At 50.8% G+C, this 14,696-nt stretch overlaps 1 protein-coding gene across 3 annotated transcripts in view; it reads right to left on the bottom strand.

Moving 5' to 3' along the window:
- The window catches only part of USP6NL (USP6 N-terminal like), a 256,318-nt gene that overhangs the window by 224,735 nt on the left and 16,887 nt on the right, over positions 1 to 14,696 (bottom strand). For all 3 annotated transcript variants that reach the window (XM_070255365.1, XM_070255360.1, XM_070255362.1), the window contains exon 2: positions 9,071 to 9,161. The gene's annotated coding sequence lies outside the window, so the exon portion shown is untranslated. The remainder of the gene's footprint in view (positions 1 to 9,070; positions 9,162 to 14,696) is intronic.

The following is a 14,696-nucleotide window of genomic DNA, read 5'->3' as shown; positions in this document are numbered from 1 at the left end:
CCCTCCGTGCACCCTGCCATCTGTAGTAGCTGACTCAGGGACAGGGTCACCTTGCCACCCCAGCCAGAGGGCTGCCCTTAGGCTGGAGACGGGAGAAGGGGCGAGCACGGCTGGGCAGTTCCTCCGGAGTTACCAGCTTACAACTTTGTACAGTCTGTTAAAATCATTACTGCAAAACCTGCACCCTCTGAAGTTTGGTGTCCTGTGGCAAAGCACAACCTCCCTGCCCTGACTTGGGCTTCACACTATCTGGAAGGTTCCCGGTTGACTATATGCCCTTGGGTCGTTCCAGCCTCTCCGGGCACCAGATTCCCCCTGTGGGGCATTATCACATATTCCCTTAACGTACACTCACAGTGTACGAAGTGGGCATGGGCGCAAAGAATACCAAGGAAGAACTTGCCAAACAGAGCAAGAAGATCAGGGTGCCCAGAGCCAAGTGCTGCCATTGTCTTGGAGCAGGAGAAGGCATCTGGCAAGAAGCGGAGCCTCTATTTGGCAAACCCACCCCCATGCCTGCCAGGGATGTCAGGAATTCCTCACCTGACTCCTGGCCACAGATGCTCCTGTAACAAGCAGTGATCCCTCCACCTGGCAGCACCAGGGAGCCACCTGGCTCTGCACGCATGGCTTTCTAGGTCCAGGGTCTGGCATAGAGGGAGCAGGGGGTGGGTGTCAGCCACAGTCTTCAGCTTGGGGGAGGGGCAGGGCACACCACCATATTCCACCACCCCATCTCTGGCTTAAATAATAATCACTGTTTTATTTTAAGCCTTGGAATTCCTGCATTGCAATAACGCTTGTTTGAGAGGTGGCTGCAGGAATAGAGATGCGCGGAATCTCCACTTTCAAAGGCAGCTCCCAGAATAGACCAACCTACCCGGGGAAGGTCCAGCCTTGAGTGACTAGCAGACTGTTGTCCAATCAGCGTGCACATTGGGTCACAACCTCTTTATTTTTACCGTTAATCACTCGGACCCTATCTAATTCACAGGAAACCCGTTTATCTTCTTCATGGGGCTCTCCCTTCCCCTCCCCACCCCAAAAGGTCCACACCATCTGATAAGAGAAGACCCTGAAGTCTAAAAAGACATTGCTTCTGGCTGCCACACAGCACTGCTGCTGGCAACTGGTCCTCCTCGATTTCACCAGCAGCCTCTGTCCGCTGCCCAGCCAGAGCCGTGCACAAGTTGCCTGGGTTCTTGGAGGCGTGGGCATCCACTCCTTCGGGACTAAGTCTGGCCTGGAGTTCCCCAAGGGTGAGTTCTCAGCTGGATTCCTTTCTAGGGCTGCCATGACAAATGGCCACAAATTGGGTGGTTTAAAACAACAGAAATTGATTCTCTCTTGGTTTTGGAGCCCAGCAGTATGAAATCAAGGTGTTGGCAGGGTTCGTCCTTCTGGGTGCCCCAAGGGAGAATTCATTCCATGCCTTTCTCCCAGCTTCTGGTGGCCGCCACAGTCCTTGGCGTTCCTTGGTTGCTTCCTTCTTCACACGGCCTTCTGTTTCTCCTCTTCTCTTCACTGTCTTATAAGGACACGTGTCATTGGATTTAGGGCCCACCCGGTTAGTGCAGAATGTTCTCATCTTGAGATCCTTAACTTAATTACACCTACAAAGACACTTTTTCCATATAAGGTGATAGTCACAGGTTCTAGTGGACATGTTGTTTAGGGAAACATCACTCAACCCAGGTGCAGTCTGTAGAAATATGCCTTGTCCTATGATCCAGGGGGAAAGTCTTCAAGAAATGCCCTCATTGTAGGCAGAATTATGCTCCCCAAGGAGATTCCACGCCCTAACTCTGCAGGCTGTGAAGACGCTCTCACATCCACGAATATGTGACCTTACGTGGCAAAAGGGACTTTGCAAATGTGATCAGCTGACCTTAAAATAGAGAGATCATCCTGGATGATCTGGGTAGGCCCAATATAATCACAGGAGAGCTTAAAAATAGAGGCGGAAGAGGGAGTCAGAGCACAAGAAGGATTGGATGCACCATGCCTGGCTTGCAGATGGAGGAGGCCCCGTGAGAAGCAGTGGATCCAGGTGCTGCAGAGCGGCCCTCAGCTGCCAGTAGGCCAGGAACGGGACTTCAGTCATACAGTTGAAGGACAACGGAATTCTGCCCACAATCTGAGTGAGCCTGGAAGTGGAATCTCTCCCAGCACCTCCAGAGAAGATTCTTGATTTCAGCCTATGAGCCCCTGAGCAGAATGGCCAGCCCAGCCTGCCTGACTTCAGACCTACAGAGCTATGAATGGGTGTGGTTTGAAGCCACATAATTGCGGTGATTTGTTCTGCAGCAGGAAAAAACTGAATACAGTGAGGTGGATAAGTGTATTGGTGAGTGTTCTCCAGAGAAACAGAACCAACAGGACATACAGAGATGTATAGAGAGAGCTTTGTTATGAAAGATTGGCTCACGTTACTGTGGAGGCTGAGAAGTCCCACGATCTACTGTCTGCAAGCTGGGGGCCCAGGAAAGCCAGTGGGGTAGTTCCAGCCAAACCCAAAGGCCTGAGACCTGGGGTGCTGATGGTGTGAGTCCTCCTCTGAGTCCAAAGACCCAAGAACCTGGAGCATGATGTCTGAGGGCAGGAGAAGACGGACGTTCCAGCTCCAACAGAGAGAGCAAATTCACCCTTCCTCTGCCGATTTGCTGTATCCAGGCCCTCAACAGGTTGGATGAGGCCAACCCACACTGGTGAGGACTATCTTCTCTCCTCAGTCTACTGACTCAAATGTTAATCTCTTCCAGAAAGACCCACACAGACATACCCAGAAACGATGTTTTACCAACTCTCTGGGCATCCCTTGGCCCAGTCAAGTCGACACATAAAGTTAACCATCACGGCCCTACTATTGCCCTGTTTTACAAATGAAGATACCAGGGCACAGAGAAGTTAAGTGACTTGTAAAAGGTGGCACAGCCAGGAGACAATGGTGCTGAGCTCTCAAAACCAGGCACTCTGGCTGCAGACCCAACATGCCATCCTGGGGAGGAATGTGGACTCAGCCACACACTCGTTTTCCAGCTCTGCGGATGGAGCGGGCAGGTCTCTTGGAGGCGAGAAGTCATCAGGGCGGCGGACATGTAACTCAGGCTTCAGCACGTGCCTTCCAGATCTCACTTGCCAAGACTGGACGCACAGCAAAGGGAAGGCTTGCTCTTCATTTCCAGAGCAGCCAGCCTGCGAGGCCGTTGTGATGGAGTTTCTCCTGTTGCCCTTTAGCGCGTTCAGCTTTCAGAAGTGAATTAAATCTGGTTTCGCCATCTGGTGCAAGTGGGGACAACAGTGGTAACTAACAACCACTCTGCCCCCTCTATGTGCCAGGCTCTGCGCCACATGCCTTGTGCAAACACTGTTTCATTCCCAGGAGCCCCCTGAGACCGACAGGGAAGCTTCTCAAAGCACAGGTGAATAAACTCAGCCTCAGAGAGGCCTAGTGATCTGTCCAAGGTCAACCAGGCAGTAAGCAGCAGAGCTGGGCCCCAAATTCCAAAGCCTGAACCATCATCCCACCCGGCCTGCCAGGTGGAAGGGCAATGACAGCTGAACGGGGCCTGGCCGCCTCCAGATGTGACAAGAGTCCTGACAGGAAACTTAAAGAGGGTATGTGGCGACACGTGACTAGGGCCTGGCTCTGCAGTGGGGACTAAGGAAAGGATGGACACAAAAGAACGTCATTTCCTTGCAGCGTGAGGTGGTTGGCACCACACCGTGTTATGGGCCTTCAGTAAGTGAAGGACTGGGTTCACAGTGTGACATTTTGGGTAGGGTTCAAGGCCGGGGGGCACACTTATCCTAGGGCCCTTCTAAAAAACAGTCCTGAGATCTACCCCAAATCTATTAAATTAGAACCTGTGGGGGTGTCACTGGTACCTCCATTTTTAACAAGACCCCAGGTAAGCCATAGGAACACTGAAGCATAAGACTTCCTGGCTGTTATAGGTTGAATTGCGTATCCCCAAAATTCTTAGGTTGGAGTCCCAGCTCCCCACAGCTCAGAATGGGACCTTATTTGGAGATAGGGTCTTTAAAGAGGTAATCACATTAAAAGGAGGTCATTAGAGTGGGCCCTAACCCCAACAGGACTGATGTCCTTATAATAAGGGGACATTGGGACACAGACATGCACAAAGGGAAGACGATGTGAAGACACAGGGAGAAGAAGGCCGTCCACAAGCCAAGGAGAGAGGCCTGGACCAGAGCCCTCCCTCACAGCCCCCAGAAGGAACCAACACTGCCGACATCTTGATTTGGGGCTTCCAACCTCCAGAACTGTGAGACAATCAACGTCTGTTGTTTGAGCCACTCAGTTTCTGGTACTTTGTTATGGAGCACCTAGCACACCAATAGACCGTCTGCACAGAGAGGGACCGTTACAGCACATACATCTACCGTGGGGCTGGGGTGGGGGGCGCCAGGATGCTCTGAGTCCCAACTCAAAGGTAAGAATAGTGTTCCATTTTCATCCGAGCAGGGAGGAGCTTCTCACAAAAACCTCTTCGAAGGAAGTAATCTGAGAGCAGCAGAAAAACCAGTGAGGCTGACCCAGCCTCTGTTTTCTGGGGCAGAGAGGGAGAAATGGAACAAAAGGATCTGGTTCGAGGAGCCGGAAAAGGTGGGAGGGAGAGAAAGAGATCAAAAGTGGAAAAAGAGAGAAACAGGGAGCCTGGGAGGTGATGGTTTCCATTCATTATTTGTTCTTAACTTCCAGGCTGATGCTCTGGGGGTCTTCTTTTCTCGACCTGCGGGAGTTTGAAAAATAGGACTCTGTTGGCACTCTGAGCGAGCGTGTTACTTTATACAATAATTGCTCCTCTAAAAGTCTCCTGAACGGGAGCCAGCGCTGGGTGGCTTCTCCAGGATTCCGGGTCGCCGTGGCTTCTGCTCCAGGGTCTCTGTGCACCTGGAGGGGGGCAGGGCTGGCAGGAAGTGATGCCCATGCTTACTGAGCCGCCCTCGGGCCTCTCCAATGTCCGACAGAGCCCTTTGTCCCCAGTGGAATCCTTCAGGCTTCACATCCCTGGAAATCTTGCCTTTGAAAGAAGACAGCAAAGGGAATAAGGGCGTGCTAATTCCAGAGTTCCCTCCTGACTCAGCGCAGGGCCTGTATCCCCACAGCAGCGGGCTGAGAAATGCGTGTTGACACGAGGGTTGAGCAGGTCCACCGCACCTTGACCCGGTCATCTAAGGCCTTAGGACGGCCACCACGCTGCATTTTTCTAGCTCACCCTCCACAGGGCTGAATAATTCCCTTCCAGGCTAAAAATGCCCCTGTTGACCATTAGCTTGACTAAGAAATGGAAGTGAGTTCACAGCATGCCACCGCCGGAAGCGATCTTAGAAATCATGTCTTCTGCCCCTAATTGTATTGATAAGAAAAATGAGGCTCTGGGGGCTGGCCCTGGGACCTGGTGGTTAAGTTCGCACGCTCTGCTTCAGCGGCCCAGGTTTGCAGGTTCAGATCCTGGGGGCAGGCCTTCACCACTTGGCAGCCATGCTGTGGTGGCGTCCCACATAAAATAGAAGATTAGCATAGATATTAACTCAGGGCCAATTTTCCTCAGGAAAAGAAAATGCAAAAAAACAAATAAGGAGCCAGCCGGGTGGCACAGCAGTTAAGTGTACAGGTTCCGCTTCAGTGGCCTGGGGTTCACCGGCTTGGATCCCGGGTGCGGACATGGCACCACTTGGTGAGCCATGCTGTGGTAGGCGTCCCACGTATAAAGTGGAGGAAGATGGGCTCAGATGTTAGCTCAGGGCCAGTCTTCCTCAGCAAAAAGAGGAGGGTTGGCAGCAGATGTTAGCTTGGGGCTAATCTTCCTCAAAAAAAAAACAAGAGGCTCAATGAAGTGAGAGACGTTGTCTCTGAGACAATTAATGGTAGCACAGCAACCACAGCCCAAGTCTCCAGAATTGCCACCAGGGGTCTTTCTAGACCACCAAAGCCAAATTCTGGTCCCACAATACACAGTGCAGAAGGGGTGCAGAGAAGGAGTTCCCTGATCAGATTTGTTTTCAAAACACTGCAGAGATGCCAAGCCCTTTCCCATTCAGAACCCCTGCAGAAATCGTCCTCCTGCTAAAACGCTTTCCACCCACACCCTTTCCCCCAGCACACCTCTTCTTCTTTAGATCTTAACATGAGCTTCATTTTCCCAGAAAAGCCATTCCTGATTCCCCAGACTCGATTAGGATCTAATGATCAACACTCTCTCAACCTCTTGATTTTCTCCTCCGTAACACTTACATTATCATTGCTTTCTTTTTTTTTTTGGTGAGGAAGATTGGCCCTGAGCTAACTTTTGTGCTAACCTTCCTCTATTTTACGTGGGACACTGCCACAGCATGGCTGACGAGTGGTGCAGGTCCACACCCAGGATCCAAACCCATGAAACCCAGGCTGCCGAAGTGGAGCGCACAAACTTAACCACTGCACCACCAGACCGAACCCTATAATTGCATTCTTATTGGAGACTTAGTTATTTCATGTCTGTCAGCTGCTGGCATATGAATTTCACAGGGACAGGAGCCACATCTTTCTCATCCCCGTGTTCCCAGCACCTCACACCATGCTATCCACATGGTGGGCAGTCTACGGATCTGTGCTGATTTGATGGCTGGATCAGCATGGGAAGGACTCTGAGTTCTGCAATAAAGCAGCCTGCCTAACTTCACTTTCATTTAGCATTTCCCAGACCTACTGGACCCTGGAACGCTTTTCTTGAGAACCAATGGCAATCTGAGAACCGGCCCTATCCATGTCACAGGGACACACTTTGGGAAACACCATGCTGTGCTGTACACAGACTGCCCTGAATAAAAAAGTTCTGACGCTCCCTGCACGCCGTCGCAGAGAGAACTGCACACGGCTGCTTTATTAGAGACGGAAACGAGTATGAAACACAGTCCTCATCACCGTCAGAGAAAATAAAGCGCACGGTCATCATCCCCAAATCTTCACTCTCGGCTCCTATAGATCTTGAGAATCTCGGATTCTTCAAAATCAGAAGGGCCATCATTTGGTTCCCACAGTAATGAAGGAGGGGATCGGAAATGCCTCTTCATCGACAGCTCTTCCAAAGAAGCTGGAATTTTTTCAGAAGTAAGTAAAATTAGCAGCAGCTGCGAGTTCTAGGCCAGAGCAGGGCCTGCCTTTCAGTCAAGGTGGAGGAGAAAGGCAGCTATTCCAAGTGGGATAGTTAATCTTATGCGTCCATGTGACTGGGCCAAGGGATGTCCAGATAGCTGGTTAACCATGATTTCTGGGTGTGTCTGTGAGGATGCGGCTGGAAGAGATTAGCATTTGAATCAGTGGACTGAGTGAAGAAGGTGCCCCTCTATGTGGGTGGGCCTCATCCAATCTGGTGAGGGCCTGAAGAGAACAAAAGGGTGGAAGAAGGGCAAATTCACGGTCTGCATGACTGTCTGGACTGGGATATGGGCCTTCTGCCCTCGGCCATCGGCCCTCCTGGTTCTCCAAGCCTTCCGATTAGGACAGGAGCTCCACCGCCAGCTTTCCTGGGCCTTCAGCTTGCAGACAGAAGATAGTGGGACACCTCAGCCTGCATACTTGCATGAGTCAATTCCTTATAATAAATCTCTTTAGATGATAGATAGATAGATAGATAGATAGATAGACAGATCCACCCTATTGGTTCTGTTTCTCTGGAGATCCCTGACGAATACATCAACTGATGACTATTGCTTGAGGAAACCAAGTACCCACTAAAGGACAATATCAAGGGTACCAGACCCTCTTGCTTGGGAAGATTCACTTATGCACAGGATCTGGAACAATGCAGAGGGAGCAGGGCTCAGGGTTCAGGCCAGCCTGCAGCAACGTGAAACCAACAGGAACAAGGACAGAGACCGAGTGGAGGGAGCAGAACCAGAACAAACGAACATCCTGGGCATCTCTTATGAGGTCAGAGCTGGCTGAGGGCCGTGGGCGTGCAGGGCAACAGCAGCTGGGCCTGGCCCTCATGGGGCTTACATCTCGATCCAGGAGGCAACGACGTCATATGCAACAGGAGCAGCTGGAGAAAGAGCCGACGACAATAAAGAAGGAAAACAAAAGGACCACGACTGTGGTAGGAGGAAGCTCCTAAAACGAGAGCTGTCCAAGGAGGAGTGGTGAGCTGGCCAAAGGCAACACAAAGCTCAGAGAGGTGGGCATGCAGAAAGACCTTTGGCTCCTTAAACAAAGATGTTGTCAGTGACATTTGGAAAGAGCAGCCTGCTGCCAAGCGTGGGAGGGACATTGGGAGGCACTAAGGGGGAAGGACAGAGAGGAGACGAACGTGGCAGATGTCAACCACTCCATCTACGAGTTTGCAGGGGAAAGAAGAAAAGTGTGAAAGCAAAAGAGGCAGCAAGTTCAGGTTCAGATTGTTTTAATCTTGGGGAGAACCTCAACATTCTCCGGCCAAACGATTATGGCCCATCAGGTTTCCTGTAGGTCCTACCCAAAGGCAGGATGGTGGGGGAGCCCAGAGCAATGACCTTAAGGTTTATTACTAGTAATATTTCAGTCATATTTTAAATCTGGAGTTGTCCAAAAATGTTCTCCCTATAAAGAGGAAAATAAATGCTAGGAATTGATAAGGCAGGTAGGCATTCCTGAGCATTCCGTGTTCAGTTCATTCAACAAATAGTTCTTGCTGAAACATTTACCAGGAACTATTCTAGGCACCTGGGATACAGCTATGGGTAAAAATAGGTGCTCTCATGAAGATCCCATTCCAGTGGTTTGTGTCATTCAGGGCTCCGAGTGGAAATGGCTGTCACATGGCCCAGAAGAGAGATTAGAGGAGCGTTTGTTCACCAAAGGATTAGCTGCAAAAGTGTAGGCGAGGGGCTGGGAGAAGAGGTGCAGTGGTGACCACCACTTGGGGACCAGAATGGAGGAGGGAGGGACTGTAGGCTGGACCTCAAGAGGAGAGACTCGGAGGGGCAGTGACCTGTGGCTGAGGGACCCAGCCTCACCGAGGTGACCTTGCAGGAGGGGAGCCAGCTAGAGGAGAAAGTCCCCTGACCTCACCCTCCTTGCCCCTACCTGGAAGCCAGTGGGCGAGAGAGTCCATGGATCCCTTCATCCAGGTCAGCCTTCTGCCGCAGAGAGGAGTGTGGAGAACATGGAGGACCATCTGGAGGGGCAAACAGAAGCCATGCAGCACATGGTCATTTTAGTCCATCTTCCGACGGCTTACATTCTGGGACCTCTGCAAGTTTAGGAAGTATGGGGAGGAGAGGAGGCTGGCTGCGTACGGAAGGGACATGGGCAGCTGAGGGGGACATTCGCACAAGGTAGTCCTTTCTCTCCTGTGCAAACGTGATCACACAGGAACACTCCTATCCTCGCTGTTCTATCCTGATCCATTCTCGAGGAAAGAACTCCAGAGCAGGAGTCGCAGCATCTGGATTTTAGTCAGCTCTTTCCACTTCCTAGCTCCATTCCTTTGCTAAGGTTGACATAACAAATCCCCACAAACTTCGTGGCTTAAAACCACAGAAATTTACTTCTCACGCTTCTGGAGGACAGACGTCTGAAACCAAGGTGTCCCAGGGCCATGCTCCCTCCGAAGGCTCTGGCAGGCATTCCTTCCTTGCCTCTTACCGGCTTCTCGTGGCTCGTGGTGTTGCTTGGCTTGAGGCAACATGGCCTTCCTCCCTGCGTTTTGGTGTATCTCAAATCCCCCTCTCCTTTCTCTTATGGGGACGTCAGTCATTAGATTTAGGCACCCCCCCCCCCCAATACAGAATGATCTCATCTCAAGATCCTTAACTTGATGGCATCTGCAAAGACCCTATTTACAAAGAGGTCACATTATAGGTACCAGAAGTTAGGGCTTGGACATATCTTTTTGGGGGACAAAATTCAACCCACTATACTAGCCATGTGGCCCTGATTCTTCTGAACCTCGATTTTCTCACCTGTGAAATGTGGAACCCCAACTTGAAAGATTAGGGTCACATGCTACGACATGGATGAACCTTGAGGACATTACACAAGGGAAATAAGCCAGTCACAAAAGGACCAATACTGCATGATCCCACTTATACGAGATATCTAGAGGAGTCAAATTCATAGAAACAGAAAGTGGGACGGTGGTTGTCAGGGGCTGGGGGAGGGCGAAAATGGGAGTTAGTGTTTAATGGGTACAGAGTTTCAGTTTTGCAAGATGAAAAGTTTTGGAGATCTGTTTCACAACAATGTCATTATACTTGACACTACTGAACTGCACACTTAAAAATGGTTAAGATGGTCAATTTTATGTTGTGTCTTTTACTGAAATAAAAGAAAAATGCATAAAGAAAGAAAAAGATTAGGTAATTGAACTGAAAGCCCTTGGTAAACTGTAAAGCACTGTACACATGTATGGTTTCATGACGCACATATCCCCAGTCCTAGAGCAGGGCCTGCTCCATAGTAGGTGCTCAATAAATATACATTGATTGAGTGAATAATCTTTATATCATTCTTATTATTCAAAGTGGGAGCGAAAAGGCCACTTGAGAGAGGAAAAGAAGCAGTAGACCCTTGCCCTGGGGAACAGATACAGGACTTTCAGAAATAGGACTCCTTGGTCACCCAAATCTGTGCCATCTGGAAGAAACGTTGTTCCCTGTGTAATAAAGTGTTGGAAGCACGGCCAACTCCTAACAGAGGCCCCTTTGAATTCTGCAGTCGCACCCTTTCTCCATCACACTTTCTGCAGGGAACAGCGGTAGTAAGTAGGAAGGATCCTGAGACCCCAAGAAAGAAAGGCAGGTGCCAGGGAGAGGGGTGCTGCTCATGCAACCTCGTGCAAATTCAGGATCACCCGGCTGCATTTTGGACCATGGCAGGAGACACCCTCCAGAACATCTTAGCGATCTCAGAACATAACAACTAGAATCCAGGGTCTACTGGCTTCTCTGCAGCCAGCACTCAGCAGAGCTCAAGATGAATAACTAGCACACTAGGGTTTCCCTCCTCGAAGGGAAGCGTTGACTCTATTTAGTAGCTCTGGGCCCTGCTTCGCAGCCCATCACTTTCTCGCCCACTTTGGCATTGCTCCAAGGATGTGGGGGATACAGTCATGCCTGGGTATTTTTCTCAGTTTGCGTGGAAGCATCTCTGGCATCAAATCACTATAAACATGAACTTATGCTATCTTTCCTGATGGAAAGATCGTTTAAAAATCACAGCATCCTTGCTCTATTTGTTTCCTTTGAGAAACATCTGTTATTTCGGGCATCCACAGGCCCCCAGCTGCTCTGGAGTTCCATCGGTAGCACCCTCTGGGAAGTCTGCTCTTGTGAAGGTGTCTGCGTTTCCAGAACTTGAGGTACAGAGAGCTGGATTATGCATCGCACTTGTATGAAGTCACCAGGAGCAGATGTGGAATTTGCATGAAGCCTAAGCCAGGAGTGAGTTTGTTTGAACTCCTACCCCTCTGATTGTACAAACACGAGCGAAGGGAAAGCCTGGGTAGGCATCACGATCCAGGTAAAACTCCCCATGCATTCATGCGCACCAACATCCACACCCACGCTGCGAAGAATCCGCCAGACTCCAACCACGCCTGAGGACAGGGAAGCCCATGACAGCTAGACTAAGAGGACGGTATTCAGGGGGTTAGCAAAGACTCGGGCATGGTCACCCCACACCTGTCCCTTAACCTTCTGGACCTCCTTTACCCCCATCCGGACCTTTCGTAAGAGCTACAGAACACATTACACATCTACTATCGGATGCAGTGGAGACAGAATCTATGGACACCTCTGAAAAACTTAAAGATCCTGGCTGGAAAAGATTCTTGCTGCATTTCAAGGGGGCAGCTTAGGAGGGAGGAGTTTTAGGACCTAAAGAGGCAAAAGTGCTGCCACGTGGTGGCTTGCGTCCCAGGATCTGAATTGTATGTACAGATGTTTTCCTGTGACATCGTGACATATGGCCTGGGGAGGCTGCAAAGCCTTCACAGGTGTCCCACAGGGGCTGGAAGGCCAGTCTCAGCCCAACAGGGAGCTCCAGGCCCGGAGAGGAATGTCAGCTCAAGGGCAAAACCCCAGCAGAAATCTGAGCTCCAGCCTTCGTCCCCCATGCAAATGTGCCTGAAAACTCGCCCCAAACCACAAGGCTGATTATTTTGCCCCACAGACAGGCCCTAGACCAAGAGGCATCTCCGAGGATGGGTGGAGTGGAAGCTACATTTGGCCCCAAATAAAGAACTGGCCTTTCATAAACGGAGCTGGCATGGCGGGAAGTCAATGGATGAAGGCCCAGCTGGCGCTGCGGAACAAGGCGGGAATGTCTGTGCTCCAGGCCCTGCCCAGCCAGCAGTGTGAGGGCCTGCCTTTGTCTCAGGTCTCCCCATTGGGCCCCACTCCCACCCCTGCCAGCGCAGGGCTGACCAAGTGCCAGAGACCAGCAGGAGCCAAAAGGAAAAGACTGTTCAGGACCTTGACCCAACCACCTCACAGCGGAAATGCCCTCTCTGTTTTGACACAAAAGATGAACCAAGGCCTCTGCCTGACACAGCGTGTCCAATCTCAGAGAGAGAGAAAGCAAGGCGGCAGGAAAGACGGACAGCAAAGGGAAAATACAATAAGAATAATTGTTTTTTTCTCTAACTGGTTTAGAAAGGGGGTGGTTGGGACCAATCAATGGTGACTGGAGAGAAGAGGAATGCTAATGGATGTTGCCCAGCTTAAGAGAGGAAATTTCTGACACCTGAGCCAAAAAAGGACCCCGCTGAAGCGAAGCCGGGACATGAGTTGCAAAGGGAAACAGTCTGTAGGTCCCATCAGAGGGGAGAGAAGGCCAGGAGGAGCCAAATAGAGGGGTGGAGGGTCAAGGCCAAAACCAAGCCAGGGCAGCTGAGCTGAGCCAACCTGGGGCCCAGCAGGGGTTTGGGGAGGAGGCAGCCAGCCAAGAGCAAACAACAAGATCAAGGCTGGGGAGTGGCTTCTCTCATCACATGCCTGGGCCCCACCCCACACAGACAGAAGGAAAGAGCCCACTGGGGAGTCAGAAAGAGGGAGGGGGAGGAGCCAGCGGGGGAGGGCAGAACTGTCTTCAAAAAGCCTGTGCCAGACACTGGCATTCACCCACCTGGCAGTTTCCCTGTTTAGGGAAGGCCACCTGTTGGCACCCGCCCGCGTTAGCAGTGGAAAGCTAATAGTATCTCCTTGTTCTCAGGAATGCTGTGAAATAACCTGAACGGGATGTTCTTCACTGAGAAGCTGATTTTTTAGTCTGGTGGAATAAAATGTGTGTCCAGGGTCATGCATGTCATCGCAAATGGCAAGATTTCCTTCTTTTAAGGCTGGATAATATGCTAAGTGAAATAATCCAGACACCAAAGGAGAAACACTACATGATGCCGCTGATATGAGGAATCTAAAGAGTCAGCCTCAGCAGCAGAGAGGGGAATGGCGATTGCAGGGGCTGGGGGAGGGGAAGGGGAGAGACGCTGGTCAAGGTATGAAGTTTCAGTTCTGCGGGATGGACAACGTGGAGACCCACTACGCAGCATAGTGCATTTAGCTGACGATACTGTACTGATACTGAAAAATCTGCTATGAGGGTAGATCTCATGTTAAGTGATATTACCACACACACACACACACACAAGAGGGTGGGAGGGAACTTTTGGAGGTGATGTCTGTGTTTATGGCATTGATTGTGGTGATGGTTTCACTGGGGTACGCTCATCTCCAAACTCATCAAGTTGTACACATTCAATACGTGCAGCTTTTTGTGTGTCAATCATACCTCAGTGAAGCGATTTTTGAAAAATGTGCGTCCACTCCAGGGGCGGCCTCTAAGCCGCTGCAGACCTGGCACTTCCTTGAGAGAAATGCTGCTCCACTCTGCCTGCGTTTAGAGGACACTTTGCGGGAACCTGGCTTATTCTTTTGGTTTGAATGTGGGTGGTTTCTGTTGTTTTGTTTTGCGAGTTGTTTATTCTCACTGGGGCAAGGATGTGGGGAAAGATCCTCACCTCCCACTCGAGGAGAAGCTGTGAAAGCCACCACACGGGCCACCTGCTCAACAGCTGCCGTAATGTTGTCCAAGATGGAAGGACTTGGAAAGGACTGGGTTTAGACCATCAAATCCTGTTGGAGGCCGCTGGGCAAGACCACTCCCCCATGAGTAAGGGGTGGGGGGCATTCCTATGGTCCGTCATCCCAGAAAAGGTCCATCCTGGAGTGAGGAAATAAGGAGGAGGGTGGCTTGGAGAAGTAGCTTCCTCTCTTTGGATCCTGTGAGGTAAAGGTTGGGATTGGTTCAAGGGGAAGTTGGTTCCTGCCTCACAGAACCCTCACAGGCAAGGAGTGGCCGGGTCTAGGCCTGTGGGCTGGGAGTGCAGTTCATTTACTCAGCAGATAGCTGTTCAGCCCCTACCCTGTACCAGTGACCGTCCTAAAGTTATTCTCTGCTGTTACATCTCAAAAATGAGGTCTCAAGTTGTCACTTTCAGGGAAGGGCAAAGGAAGAGTCTCTGCCCACCTTGGGTGGAAGCCCTAGGGAATTCCCTGTTCCAGAAACTGTGAGAGACTCTCCCACAGGAAGAACAGGGAGCCATGGGTGGCAGTGGCCCAGACATAACTAAGAGTTCTGCACAAGGTCCAAGGGCAGGGTGAGCAACAGCCCGCACGGATTTACAGGACGGGTCGGCATCCTTGGAAAGCCC

The sequence above is a fragment of the Equus caballus genome, chromosome 29 (assembly GCF_041296265.1).
Source record: "Equus caballus isolate H_3958 breed thoroughbred chromosome 29, TB-T2T, whole genome shotgun sequence".
NCBI classification, from domain to species: Eukaryota; Metazoa; Chordata; class Mammalia; order Perissodactyla; family Equidae; genus Equus; species Equus caballus.
Note: the sequence above shows the minus strand (reverse complement) of the source record. Positions and strands in the feature narration are given on the sequence as shown.